The sequence below is a fragment of the Athene noctua genome, chromosome Z (assembly GCF_965140245.1).
Source record: "Athene noctua chromosome Z, bAthNoc1.hap1.1, whole genome shotgun sequence".
Taxonomy (NCBI): Eukaryota; Metazoa; Chordata; class Aves; order Strigiformes; family Strigidae; genus Athene; species Athene noctua.
In genome coordinates this window covers 15314042-15326363 of record NC_134077.1, presented here as the reverse complement: position 1 = coordinate 15326363, position 12322 = coordinate 15314042, and the positions used below count along the sequence as shown (strand labels likewise).

The 12322-nt window shown below is 44.1% G+C and overlaps 1 protein-coding gene across 6 annotated transcripts in view; it reads right to left on the bottom strand.

The window, feature by feature from the left end:
- Nucleotides 1-7466, bottom strand: part of DAB2 (DAB adaptor protein 2) — a 28345-nt gene extending 20879 nt beyond the window's left edge. For all 6 annotated transcript variants that reach the window (XM_074932477.1, XM_074932479.1, XM_074932480.1 and 3 more), the window contains exon 1: nucleotides 7364-7466. The gene's annotated coding sequence lies outside the window, so the exon portion shown is untranslated. The remainder of the gene's footprint in view (nucleotides 1-7363) is intronic.
- Nucleotides 7467-12322: the final 4856 nt, after the last annotated feature.

Below are 12322 nucleotides of genomic sequence, written 5' to 3'. Positions count from 1 at the left end.
ATCAGTAAAGTCTAGATTAGTGATGCCCCACCACTCAGTTTCTCTTGCAGTTCCTTGATAGCAGGGAAACCAAGACCAGTGTTCTCAGTCTAAGTTCAAAAGAACCTGTTTAACTGTCCTGTTTAGGCAGTAGGTAGTTAGAAACATGATTTGTGGTTAAGAGATCATTTGCATGGTATCATGGCTTCCTTTAAGCCTGCCTGCCAGAATACTTCTAGATTAACAGGATTTTGCTTTAGGAAACTTCATGCAACTTGTTTTAAGCCCCATTTGATGTTCTGTCCTCTCACCTAAGAGATGGATCAATACTTTGCTGAGATATTAAGGCAGCCTTGTGCCAAGGGCTTCCTCTGCCAACAGGAATACCCTTTAGGAATAAACTACAGCTGTACTAATATATTGCAGGATACAGCACATAGTGCAGCTGTCTAACATACACAACACCAGTAATGAGAATCACGAAAGGGTGACATTCACCTACTTAGTGAGATAGAAGTGTGGTACGAACACATCAGGGCATACCTCCTTCGTGCTGCTCCCTTCCCCCAGTACCAACAGCAAAGTAGAAAAAGATTTCAGTACTCTAATTAGTCATATGAGCTACAGATGTTGGTATGTGCCACTGTTGGTGGAGCATCATGCCTGCGAAACTACCCAGACACCTTACTAGCAGTCAATTTGCCAGATGCTATTTCATCAGTTGGTCAGAATAGTCTGTTCCCATCATATCAGTGCCTCTGTCCTCTAAGCTGTGTGGCTTTTAGCAAGAACAGAGAAATTCAAAGTTCCTGAAAGTGTCTTCAGCACACTTCAATCACTGGAATCACAGCCAAGTGAACATCACTAAGTTAGCAGCTAGAACTGAACAGGTTGTTCAGTTCAAGTGGTGCAATTGGACCATACTTTTTGCCATTGTACTGTGGTTTTGAGCACACAGTTTCTGATGAGATAATTAGTTACTTCTCAACCCAGCTACCACAATAGCTCTATTTTGAATTTTTCTTCCATTTGCCATGGGAATAAATACAGCTACTGCAGGAGTATTAGAACAGAGGGCTCATGAAAAGTCATGACCAGTTTAAACAAGCTGTACCTATCATTCCAAGCTGTTAGTATTACCCTCTGCTTACTTTAAAGGAAGAAAATTAAATGCTTTTAATGAACTAGTGCTATCTTGTTCCCTGAAGACTTAAACTGAAGGAAACTAGCACTGTCATAGTCTGTTTGATAGAGTTATTCTTCAGCCAGGAACATCAGTGTCCAGAGGTAGTATCCAGACACCTAGCTAATCCATCTCAAATTATGATTTGTTCCAGGAATAACACAGCATCTTGCAGCAAGTCTTGGTAGCAGCCTTTCCAATCTCTGTTCAGCATTTAGCATTCCAACCTTTTAGTTCACTTCTTAGATTAATAAACCCCTTCACTCCATACCAGCAATATTGGCATCTGAACTCCAGATTCTTCTTCTAGAAAGCAGTTGAGAGATATCCCTGTATGCTCTTTCTTGATAGAAAGCTGTTCAGTTGGTAACACAGGCTTAATATACTTAGGTTATCCACAAGAGGTTTCTTTACATCAGTCTTCCAGAGAAAACTGCATGCTAAGTGACCACTCCTCTATACCACTCTCTCCAGTTTCCAGTGCTGAAGCCTCATAAATCAGCAACTCCTGAGCCAAAGTTCAGTTGTCTGTTCTAGCTGTTGCTCAGGAAAGCATCACCTGCTTACTCACAGGCTGTGTGAATGATTTGATCTTCTGTCAATCCTGCTTGTTGAGTCTCACCAGGTATACCAAACAACCTGGAAGCAAAGCAGTTCTTAATCAAGGCAGCTAGAGTTTATTCAGATGAAAACTATTTTTAACTAAACAACAGCTCAAATACTTAATTTCTAACTGTACTCCTAACTCCTTCCTGCCTAGAAGGGCTGATTCTGATCTTCTTGCTAGTTAGTGTAGCAAAAAACTCTTGCCAATAACCATGCTTTTCACTCCCTTCCTCAGAGCAGGAACTTGACACATACTGAATCTGTTATCATAGGTTATTTCAGCTGCATGCTGTTAACTGTCCAGTGCTGGCAAAGTTATCCCCCTTTACAGTCTGGGTATGTGCAAGCTGTACTGAGAGAAATTACATATGTGCTGTATAGTCTATGCTGAACTGTAGGTGCTCTCTACCTGTTCACAAATGTATCTGTACAAGCAACAGGATTTTGCTGTATTATTCTTGCATTCACCCAACCTAAAACCATGCAGTCATGGCTAGTGTCAGGTACTAGTCTGCTTACCCAGCCTGATGATCCCATGAACAGCCAAAAGACTATTCTTAAACACTCATTTCAGCAGTATTTGAAGAACCCTCCACTTAGACCCCACTGTTGTTACAGAGACCTTTGTTGAAGTGTAGGAGTCACTCCATACTGTCTCCTGTAACAGACGCAAGTCCTGTTCATGATGTGTTATGGGAAGACTGATGAAAATTCTCTTTACACCTTATAAGGGCAGGATCTTCTACAGCAATTTCAGTCCTCAGTTACATATTATGAAACATACTGCTTAATACAAGTGTTACTCTTACCTTCAAGATTAGTCATTACCAATGGTACTAGCTCTTGTGTACACAGCATGAAAGACAATGAATAACTAAATAAGATGCAAGTCTAAAAAGGTGGTAAAGAAAGATCTATACCAGAGGTAAAAAAAGGATTAACCAGGCTTTTCAGAGCTCCACTGCATCTCCTTCAGTAGCTGTTCTACTAAACAGCTAGTCATCAAGTTTCACAGAATACTATTCTGCAGTAAATTTCCCTATTGGTAATTATCATTACATATATTTGTGATGTACATTAGAGGAAGTTTACATTATTGCTCCTAAATCCAGACTTTAAGGTAATCTTGCCCAGGCTCTGTAATTTTTCATCTTTATGATGATCTCAATATTATGTTATGGGGATGCCCCCATCCATCAGAAACACACAAGGACAACCATCAGCCTTCCATCCTGCTCTAGATTTTACCAGGCTAGCAGCTGTTTGCAGCTAGATCTGCTATTCAAGCTGCTAAAAAGCTAGTTCTTGCTTATATAGTCACCTTTGTGCCCTTCCTTAAAGCACAAATAAACCTGTTCTCACAGCACAGAAGATGTCTAAAGTAGAAACATAGGTTGTAATATTAACACTACATCCTTAGTGTTCCCAACTTGTCTTGTCCCTTCCTAGGAAGAAAGTCTCATCCATAGGTGTTTTAGCCATAGGGCAGGTGTACGAGAACTCTCATAGCAGACTTGCTCTTCCGTGACACATCAGCATTAGGAGTACACTTTGCTGGAGGAGCTAGTTCTTAGTTGACATTGTCATGAAGCCTCCTGACTGTCAAGGTAAAGGTCTATTATCCTGTCTCTCAGACCTACTTGTGCTTTTCAAGACCTCATCAAGTATTTCACCTCTTAACTTATTGCTTAAGGATGCAACAGGAACTGACAGAACATCAGGAAATTCAGCTCCAAGGCCAATAGTCTGTCCTTAACTGGCCCTGTAATGGCTGAGCTTTGAGATTTAAGGTGACATGCACAAACTATGAAGCTTTATGAGAAGCTTAAAAAAATCCCACAGACAGTTTGGTATTAAAGCACAGCATTTCATCTGAGACTTCATCTTCAAGCACATGCAAGGCACATCTGTCCAGAAGAGGGGAAGCTGGAATGGTCTGTGCCCCTATCAGTCAAGGCTGACAAGAATTAGATGGTACAAGACAATTTGTTCAGAACTCAGATTGTATAAACAATCTAATCCTGTTGAAACCGGTACCTCTTGTTTATTGCTTAGGCCTGCCACTATGCTTCATCCAGCTTCTTTAAAACCCAAGACCCTTGAACCCAGATACAGCCTCAAAACCAGGTTTCTAAAGTCAGTTTGTTTTGTCAGTTTTACTACTTAGACACCTTATTCTACTTGATCCTTCTGACAACTAATTTGTATTTCTGTAGAGACTGTGCTTAGGTAGAGGAATAGTGGCTTATGTTTCATTGTGTTTCACAGCAGCAGCTCATCAAGACCTCTTCGCATTCCCCCTCCCCAGGAGATAGAGTCTCAACTCCACTAACAATCCCTTAGTCTGCATGTAAGATCTAGATTTTTCTCCAAAGTCCTTACAGATTATAAATTACCTTCATGCTATCTCTTCATCATATCTTTACAGAATCTAGCCAGCAAGCAGGATTTGCACCATCAATACTGTGTCCAGAACAAGCTGGCTTTCTCTGGATGTGGAATTTATTGCTTCATTGTCCAAGAAAATTTATGCTTCTGTAGTGCTCACATACTGCTAGCCTTGCTGAATAAAGTCCACAAACATTCCCAAGAACTGGGTTAACCCAGCATGTCACATAAATGTTCTAGCAGTGTAAAGTTCACCAAGAGAAAAGAACATCCATAGAGAAAAATCTGTAGGTTTGGCAACAATACTCCATTACTACAGCATTTTATGCACTTTCATTTATTTTATATCTCAAACTATGGTCTTTACCCTGAACATCCTGTCCAGTCACTAGTCCTTGACACTAAGTGCATTTATTTACTTTCCCATAGAGACAAAAATTTAAGAGCTCTTTTTGCCACTCTTTGCATATATTATATTCACCTGTTTAGAGTGCTTCTTTCATATCTGCTTGTGAAGTACAGCCTTAAGTAAGAAGTATATCCATAGCAGCTACTCGTCTGCAGAGTCCAATAATAGGGTTATACAGGCACTTTGACAAGTAATACTCAACAAAATAGTGGATTGTGTACTGCAGTTAGATATATAAAAACACAGCAGAAGGCACATTAGAATGGATAACCATCCCTACCTTCACAAAAGGAAACTCCAGATTTTTAGCATTTGGCCCATCCTTCCCACCAACAGCACTGAGCATAACCTCTGTTGCTCAGCCAATAGCTTTCTTTGAAGAGCATAAGAGAAATATCGTAAGTCATGGGACTATTAGAGTAGTGCTTATCATTCTCTCCCAGTCTCCTATCCACAGTAACAAGCACACAAGACCTTAGACTTCCCTCATCAGAACCATCTCTTCATTTAAGACTTGGAGCACCTGGCATTCACTCCACTTTACCCTTAGCCTTCCTGTACTCCAAGTCATGAGGTTTGCTAGTTAAGCCTCTGTTCTGATGGTTCACCTGACATTCATTTACCCCTTTCATCCTCCTTAACATTTCTACCACTTGATTCTCCTCCTCCAAATGCAAATTCTTATGAGTTATTAATAGAAATTTCTGCTTTAGACTTGACCACATCCTCAGACCATTCAGAGAATTTTGGAAACCCAATTATGTCTCTAGAACCATTATGCTGGATGCAACTGCAGTGATTCTTTAAACAGACATGGTGGATTACTCTCTGACAACACCCTTCTAAGATGAAGAGAATCAATTTTCTTAGGATTCTAATTCACCTGCCTGACCCACCTCCTGGAAGGTCCTCATGGAAGCTCATCTGAAGATCTGCTAACATTATAACTGCTTAAGAGGTCATGATCAACCACAAGGACATCTTTTCAATTTACCAGTGCCTGGTAAATCTTCACAGCCAGATAGAATATACAGCTTCATAATTACTTTTCTCTAATCGAATTTGCATCTCTATTTTGCCTATCTGCACAGGTGTTCTCATCCTTAAGCATACCTATGGGCATTCCTTAGCCTAAAATGAGGAACTCTGGGCCTACACGCTTGTCCATTTTAGGCAGCCTTGTTTATGGAAGTCACAGAAGACTTCTGAGGCAAAAATGCAGCCTTTAAAACGAAGTACCTTCCAAATTAAAAACAATCAAATTAATCCTACCATACCAGTGGATTTTCACGCTTCCCTAGTAAGTGCTCAAGTAACCAGCCTCAGCTTAGTTGAGGGGTAAAAAACCTCTGCTACAGAGAAGATTGGTTGCATTGGCAACACCTGCTTTTATCTTTCTGCTCAGAACATAGATATTACTCCAGCATAAGTACCATCATATGATGGTCATTAGACTGTTAAGTCTCACCAGCTGAGAAGTCAGTTTCTCTGACAAGGTAGAAGACTCATTCTAGTTAATCCTGAACGTCTTTATATCCATTCACCAGACCCGAGCTGCATCCATCCTGAGATTGGCCAGCAGAGGGGTGCCCAGCAAGGATGCTCCATCCAAAACCAAAGCAAAACCCCACCCCTGTTTCGCAGCATCCTAACCCTTTCCTCCCCTCTGATACTAGAGATATTTTTTTAATATCAGTTTTTTAGGTGAAATTTCGGGTTTGTACACTTTTTTCTTAATTCCCTCCACAAACAAAAATGAAAATGCACATTTGTTTTGCCTTACGCTCAAGCTTCCTCCTGGTGCCGGCCGTGCCACACCCCGGAGCAGGCGTTTTCCAGGGACACGCTCCCAGCAGCCCTGATCGGGCAGCACCGGGCCCCCCCCCGCCGCCCCGTGGCGCGCCCCAGACCCCTCTGCGGGGACGGGGCCGCCGCAAGCCCTCCCGGCGCCCGGCCAGCGCCGCCACCTCGCCGGCTTTCGGCGGGGAAGCGCAGCCCCACCGGCACCTTTCGCCTGCGGGGAGATGCAAGAGGCAGAGACGCGCTGAGCCCCGGCCCAGACGCGGCCGGAGCATCCCCCCCATCCCCCGGCGTCCCGAGTCCGGGCCTGGCGGAGCACGCACACCCGCCCCCTTCCCCGTCCCGAGACCGGCTGCGCCGCAGCACCTCGCCATCTCCCGGCGTCCCGAGACCCGGCCCAGCTGAAACACCCCCCCCACACACCCCCACACCCCCGCCCTCATCCTCTGGCGGCCCGAGACCCAGGCCGCGACACACCCCCATGCCCAGCACCCCGAACCCCGACTCCGCCAGAGCACACCCCCCTCCCCCGGCGCCCCGAGCCCCGGCCCGGCAGGAGCACTCCGCTCCGCTCCCCTCCATCCCCCCGGCGCCCCGAGACCCGGCCCGGCAGGAGCACTCCGCTCCCCTCCATCCCCCCGGCGCCCCGAGACCCGGCCCGGCAGGAGCACTCCGCTCCGCTCCCCTCCATCCCCCGGCACCCCGAGCCCCGGCCCGGCAGGAGCACTCCGCTCCCCTCCATCCCCCCGGCGCCCCAAGACCCGGCCCGGGCACACCCCCTCCCCTCCTATCCCCTCCCATCCCATCCGCCGGAGCCCGAGACCAGCCGCGGCCGCAGCACCCCACGTCCCTGTTAGCCCTCTCCACCCGCCTCAGTACTGGCGGTCAATTCCTCGGGAAAAAGCACACAGCCCCCCCGCGCCCCCCCTTGCCCCGCTGACAGCCCCGTCCCCCCGGCGGCGTTGCTGGACCCCGGTCCCGCTCTCAAGCCTACTCACGGTCTAGCCCCGCGCCGCTCCGTGCATGACCGGTGCCTGCAGCCGGCAGCCTAGCGGGGGCCGGGGGCCCGGTTAAATACGCTGTTGTACTCTCGCCTCCGGATCAGCTAGCCACTCACAGCCAGAGATATGGTTTTAATCAGATGCTGGCAGCTGAGGACTACCCAGGAATGTGCTATGATGTTTTTGCTGCTTGGCCTTGGCTACTCCCCCTCAACGTGTCGGTGCTCACAAGATTAACCCCTTGCGAGCCGCCGCTGCGGGTGGGAGGGGGCTGGGGCCCGGGACAGACCCCTCCTGCAGCGGGCCGGAGCCCCCCCGAGGACGTGCCGGGAGGGGAGCGCGGTGGGACACCGAGGGACCCTGCGCGGGCACGGAGACGTGTGGCGCCCGCTCTTTGCCTGGCACAGGTCTTTATGCTTCTTACGCAGCAACGGGCCCGAAACGCTCTTCTAGAAAATGGGTCTCCTCCCGTGTCTGTATAAACGGGGGTGCAGTGACGGTGTTAAACAAATCCAAGTCCAAACCAACAGCTTTTTTTTTTTTTTTTTCTCCCCCAAAAACCCGACCAAAATCAAATTACATTCACCCCCACCCCCCGAGCCCCAAATTTGTGGCTAGCTGAACCAAAATATGGGGTCAATGTAGCTCAGTTTCTGGGTCACATCCAGAACTGACCTTTGTACTTCCCATTCATCTTTATTCAAACATCTATCATGTTTTGTTTCCCAGTGCAGTACAGCTGTTTTCCAACTTGCATGAAAGAGCCTCTGATTAAAAAAAAAAAAACCTCAACCTACATTTTTGTCCTTGTAGCAGACTTTTTTTTTTTTTTCTCAAGGCTGTAAACCCAACATTTCTTTTCTCAAAACAGTGCAAAATACTTCTGTTTGATACTGTGACATTGCTCTCTACAGCAACACCCAATTTAAAAAGACAAAAAAAAGAGCAACGCTTTTCCTCCAGTTTTAATACATTTGGTAGATATCTCTAAATGTTTCAAAAGAGGGAAATATTTAATACAAAATGATTTTACCACTGGAGAGGTCAGGGTTCAAAACCGGTGGATGCATTTGGTCATTATCTACATCCAAAGCTACCAAATGATATTTTCCTTTCTGCTGTGTGGTACTCTTCCACACAGCAAATGCGGTAGGAGCCCTTTGCCTGAGGTGACTAAAAGCTGATAGTTGTGTCTCACTTGCTTGTATCTGTCTTTCATTTCAGAAGTTGCTAATTTTAACCAAAAAGGACACGAGGGACGTATTTCTATACATTAGCCTAGTGTTCACGGAAGGAAGTGCATGCCACACAAGTAAGCAGGCATTTGGTACAATTAACAGGTTGCTGGCTACCCACATGTCGGTATTTGCAGGATTAGATCTGAATTCCTTGGGACACTGTTGTATTCATGTTTAACAATGTTGGTTTTGTACAGTTTGCACTGCACTGTACATTGTTCTGAACACCTTGTGCTAGACGCCTACCAGCAGGACTGGATCTTCTTAGTCCTGAGGCAGTGTGTATTTTAAAGAATACTACTTTGCTCAGCGTGCTTTGTGGGAATTAGACAGACTGCCTAACATGAAGGATGACATTGTGACTAGTTTAAACATGGTGAAGTAACAAAGCAACTTCTATAAAGCAGCCCGGCCTGGTGCTGGCATTAAACAGGGTTACCACTTTTGCTTTGCCCACCATAAAACCCAGGCACATTTCATGGGAATACCTTTACTACTTGCTCTAATGGTTACAAATGAGATTTATACTATTTGTTGTTGAATTTGGAAGAAATTAAAATGCTTTTCATTTGCCAATAGATAGGGAGCAGTTTAAGAGCCCTTTTTGAGGTGCAATGAAATTGCATCTACTACAGAAATGTCAAGAGGTCCTTCACTATCTACCAGGACTCGGACATCACTAATCTCATGGAAAAACTTTTTTACTAATAAATGGTTAATAGCTAACTGAAAAAAATTACAGTTTTCTTAGTGAATAAAAAAAGTCTCCGGCCTTGAAGGACTGCACCATCTATTTTGTAATTCAACTGAGAAAATCTTCCCTGATTTTTGAGGTAAATGCTAAAAATTCAGAGCTGTTACATTAAACATATGTAACAGGATTGCCTTTTGAACATAGGAGGAATCCGGGCAGAAAGTCCCACAGGAGTCCAGTAATTTCATCTATACTCACTGCAGGACTTAAAGGGTATGCTTCACACATTATGAAAAGTGAAAGGATTTTTATTTCTCTACAGTAAAACCACAATCAAATGGAAAATGGCTGCTATGACTTTAAGCCTGACTATTAAAAGATTATAGTAGAGTGATATGTTTTCCAGGATGATGACTTTTTTCTCATATTTGTTCTGTCTGATCTTACTGTTGCTGGCATAGATTTTTTTAAGTTAACTGCTTATTGTACAGAACAGTAACAGGCTCAGCACTTCCCAAACACAAGCCATTTTTCAGCAGGTCTGAAGTTATCTTGACATTGCAGCTGGAAACCTTCACCTCAGTGAGTTTTTCTATCGCTTTTCCGGATGTTAACTCTGCCCAAACCACAGTCTGTCATAATGATCGCTGGGATCCCAGTCTGGGTGGAAAATGGGTTAGCAGTGTGAAATAAAAACACCAAAGTGCAGAGACCTTTGAAATTCATCAGTTTTAATGAATTACTTAAAAGTGGTCTCAAGAAGAGTTTTTAAAAATCTGCTTGCAGCAAAGCAATGTGGTAGCTAATCTTGCGATGGCTTGCTCAGGAATGCATGGTTAATGCATGGTTTATTATTAAAGTTATCTTTTAAGATTTTATTGGAATGTGCTTCCACAGTGGTGTCGCTGCCTTTGTGGGCTTTACTATGTGTGTGTCTTCTTGTCCATAATTAAACTTTTCACTGACAGACCTAGGACTTTTTTTCCTTAAACCTCCCACTTTGAATGCTGGAATTTCATTTGAACTTTAAATACTGCCTTGGAATTTGCCATAAGGTAAACTGTCTGTTCTTGTACACTACCCTGCACTGCTACAGATGTTCTAGATACACAATAAGTGACTGAATTTAAGAGGACTTGCAAATTTTGTGTCCTAGTGTTAAAAAAAAGGCTGACAGGAATGAAGAAGTTGTTCAGATGCTTAGGGTGTCCCTATGGAATTCTGACTTTGGAAGGTATGTGAATAAAAATTAATGGAAAACTGGCCTACACTGAAAAGTACATTTTTAGTGAAGCTTCACTGCTGTCTACTGGAGAAGTCAAAGTATGTCAAAGGAAACATGAAGGAAGAATTTGTACTTCAGCCTTTGGACTTAGCCAAGTTTCTCATGTGACTTGGACTTGCTGACCATTTATTTTTATAAATTCAGTTTAAGTCCACAGAATATCTGAAGCAAAATGCATCCTTGCTATTTTAAAATCTTAAATTACAATCTATAGTTCATTTTCTTATAGTTCTAGGCATACCTCTGGGAAATGCAGTCCACATGTTAAAAGTCTCAATACCCGGGTGCTGGATCATCAATAGACCTGAAACTTGCCTTGGAAATAGTTTGTCCTGGAATCAAGACTAGGCTTGAATAATTATTTCATCAAAGGCTTGCTCATGGAGGCCCAAATTTGGGCATCTCAGGCTTAGACTGCCATGGGGCTTTAAACTGGCGATATATTCAGCCATTTAGAAGTGATTGAGTAGGAGAAGTGTAAAAGCTATTGACCACTAGCTGAGGTACAGCAGGTCTCTTGGTCTGTGCCTTAACCAGCTGCAATGCAAGGTAAACCAAATTATTTTAGATTGACTTCAGTGGTATTTGCTAACAATTAAAGCTAACCTCTCTCTCAGGTGATGACTGCTAATAATATGGCTGAGAAAGGATGACTTCCCATCGTACTTTACCCTCTGCCACACTTCAAGCAAGCGTACCTCAGGAAGATAAGGTGATTTCTAAGACTAGAAGCACATGCCTTGCTATCACAGTGCTGTGGCTCTCTAGTCCTGAGGTTCTACCCCTCTGATGTGGTCACCAGCACAGTACAGGTTTCCAAAACCAGAGACATACTATGGAGTCATTGAGCAGATTTTCATATCTCCTCTCCTCTGCAGCCATAGTTTGCCTCAAGCTTGGCTGTGGATGTGTACTAGCATGGAGGGTAGGCATGCTTCCATCTTATGCAACACGGTCGTGATGTGTAGCTTGCATGGTGCTTCTGTTCCTAACATGACTGACTGGCTGGATTTTAGTCGAAGCAGAAGTGATATTTCCATCGCTGAAACTCAGTGCTTGGTCACTGGCATGGTCAATCAGGACCATGAATTATTCTGAGCAAAAAATATGTGGGTAGGCAATATCACCTCATTTGAAAGAGTACGCTGCCCCCACCCATGTTAAATAAATAAACATAGTATTTTGTTTGGCAGCCATCGAGAAGAAGCCTTACACAAGCCATGTTCCCTGACTGTGAGGCTACTCTGTAAACAGTGGGAGGCGACTACTTTCTGTCTTAAAAGAAGTGTGGCCAGCGTCTCTGGCCAGTATGGCAGTGCATGTGCACATACATTCTTGCATACAGGAAAGGATTTTGGCCATGGTGTGCTTCTTCCATGGAGAGGTACTATGTCCAGAAGAGAGGGAGAATGTCAGATGCATCCCTCTTGGCAGTGTTTCATGTTGGCTGGCTGTAGCTCCTTCTATTTATATGTGTTATATATTCTGGCTCTGTTTTCTGAGGCCACAGCTGGCGTCTGACTTTTGGGCTTCATAATATTTAGCATCCAAACATATGAGTCTCTAGCTCATCATTCCTAACCTGTACATATTGTTAACTGGAGTTTGACAGTTGACCTGCTTAGATGTGTTTGCCATTTCTGCTAAAAATGACTTGATTTTTAGACATCTAAATAGTTTTATAAACCTAGTCTTACTCCTTTCAGTTAATTGAAACCTGGTTTGGGCATGCTGCACAA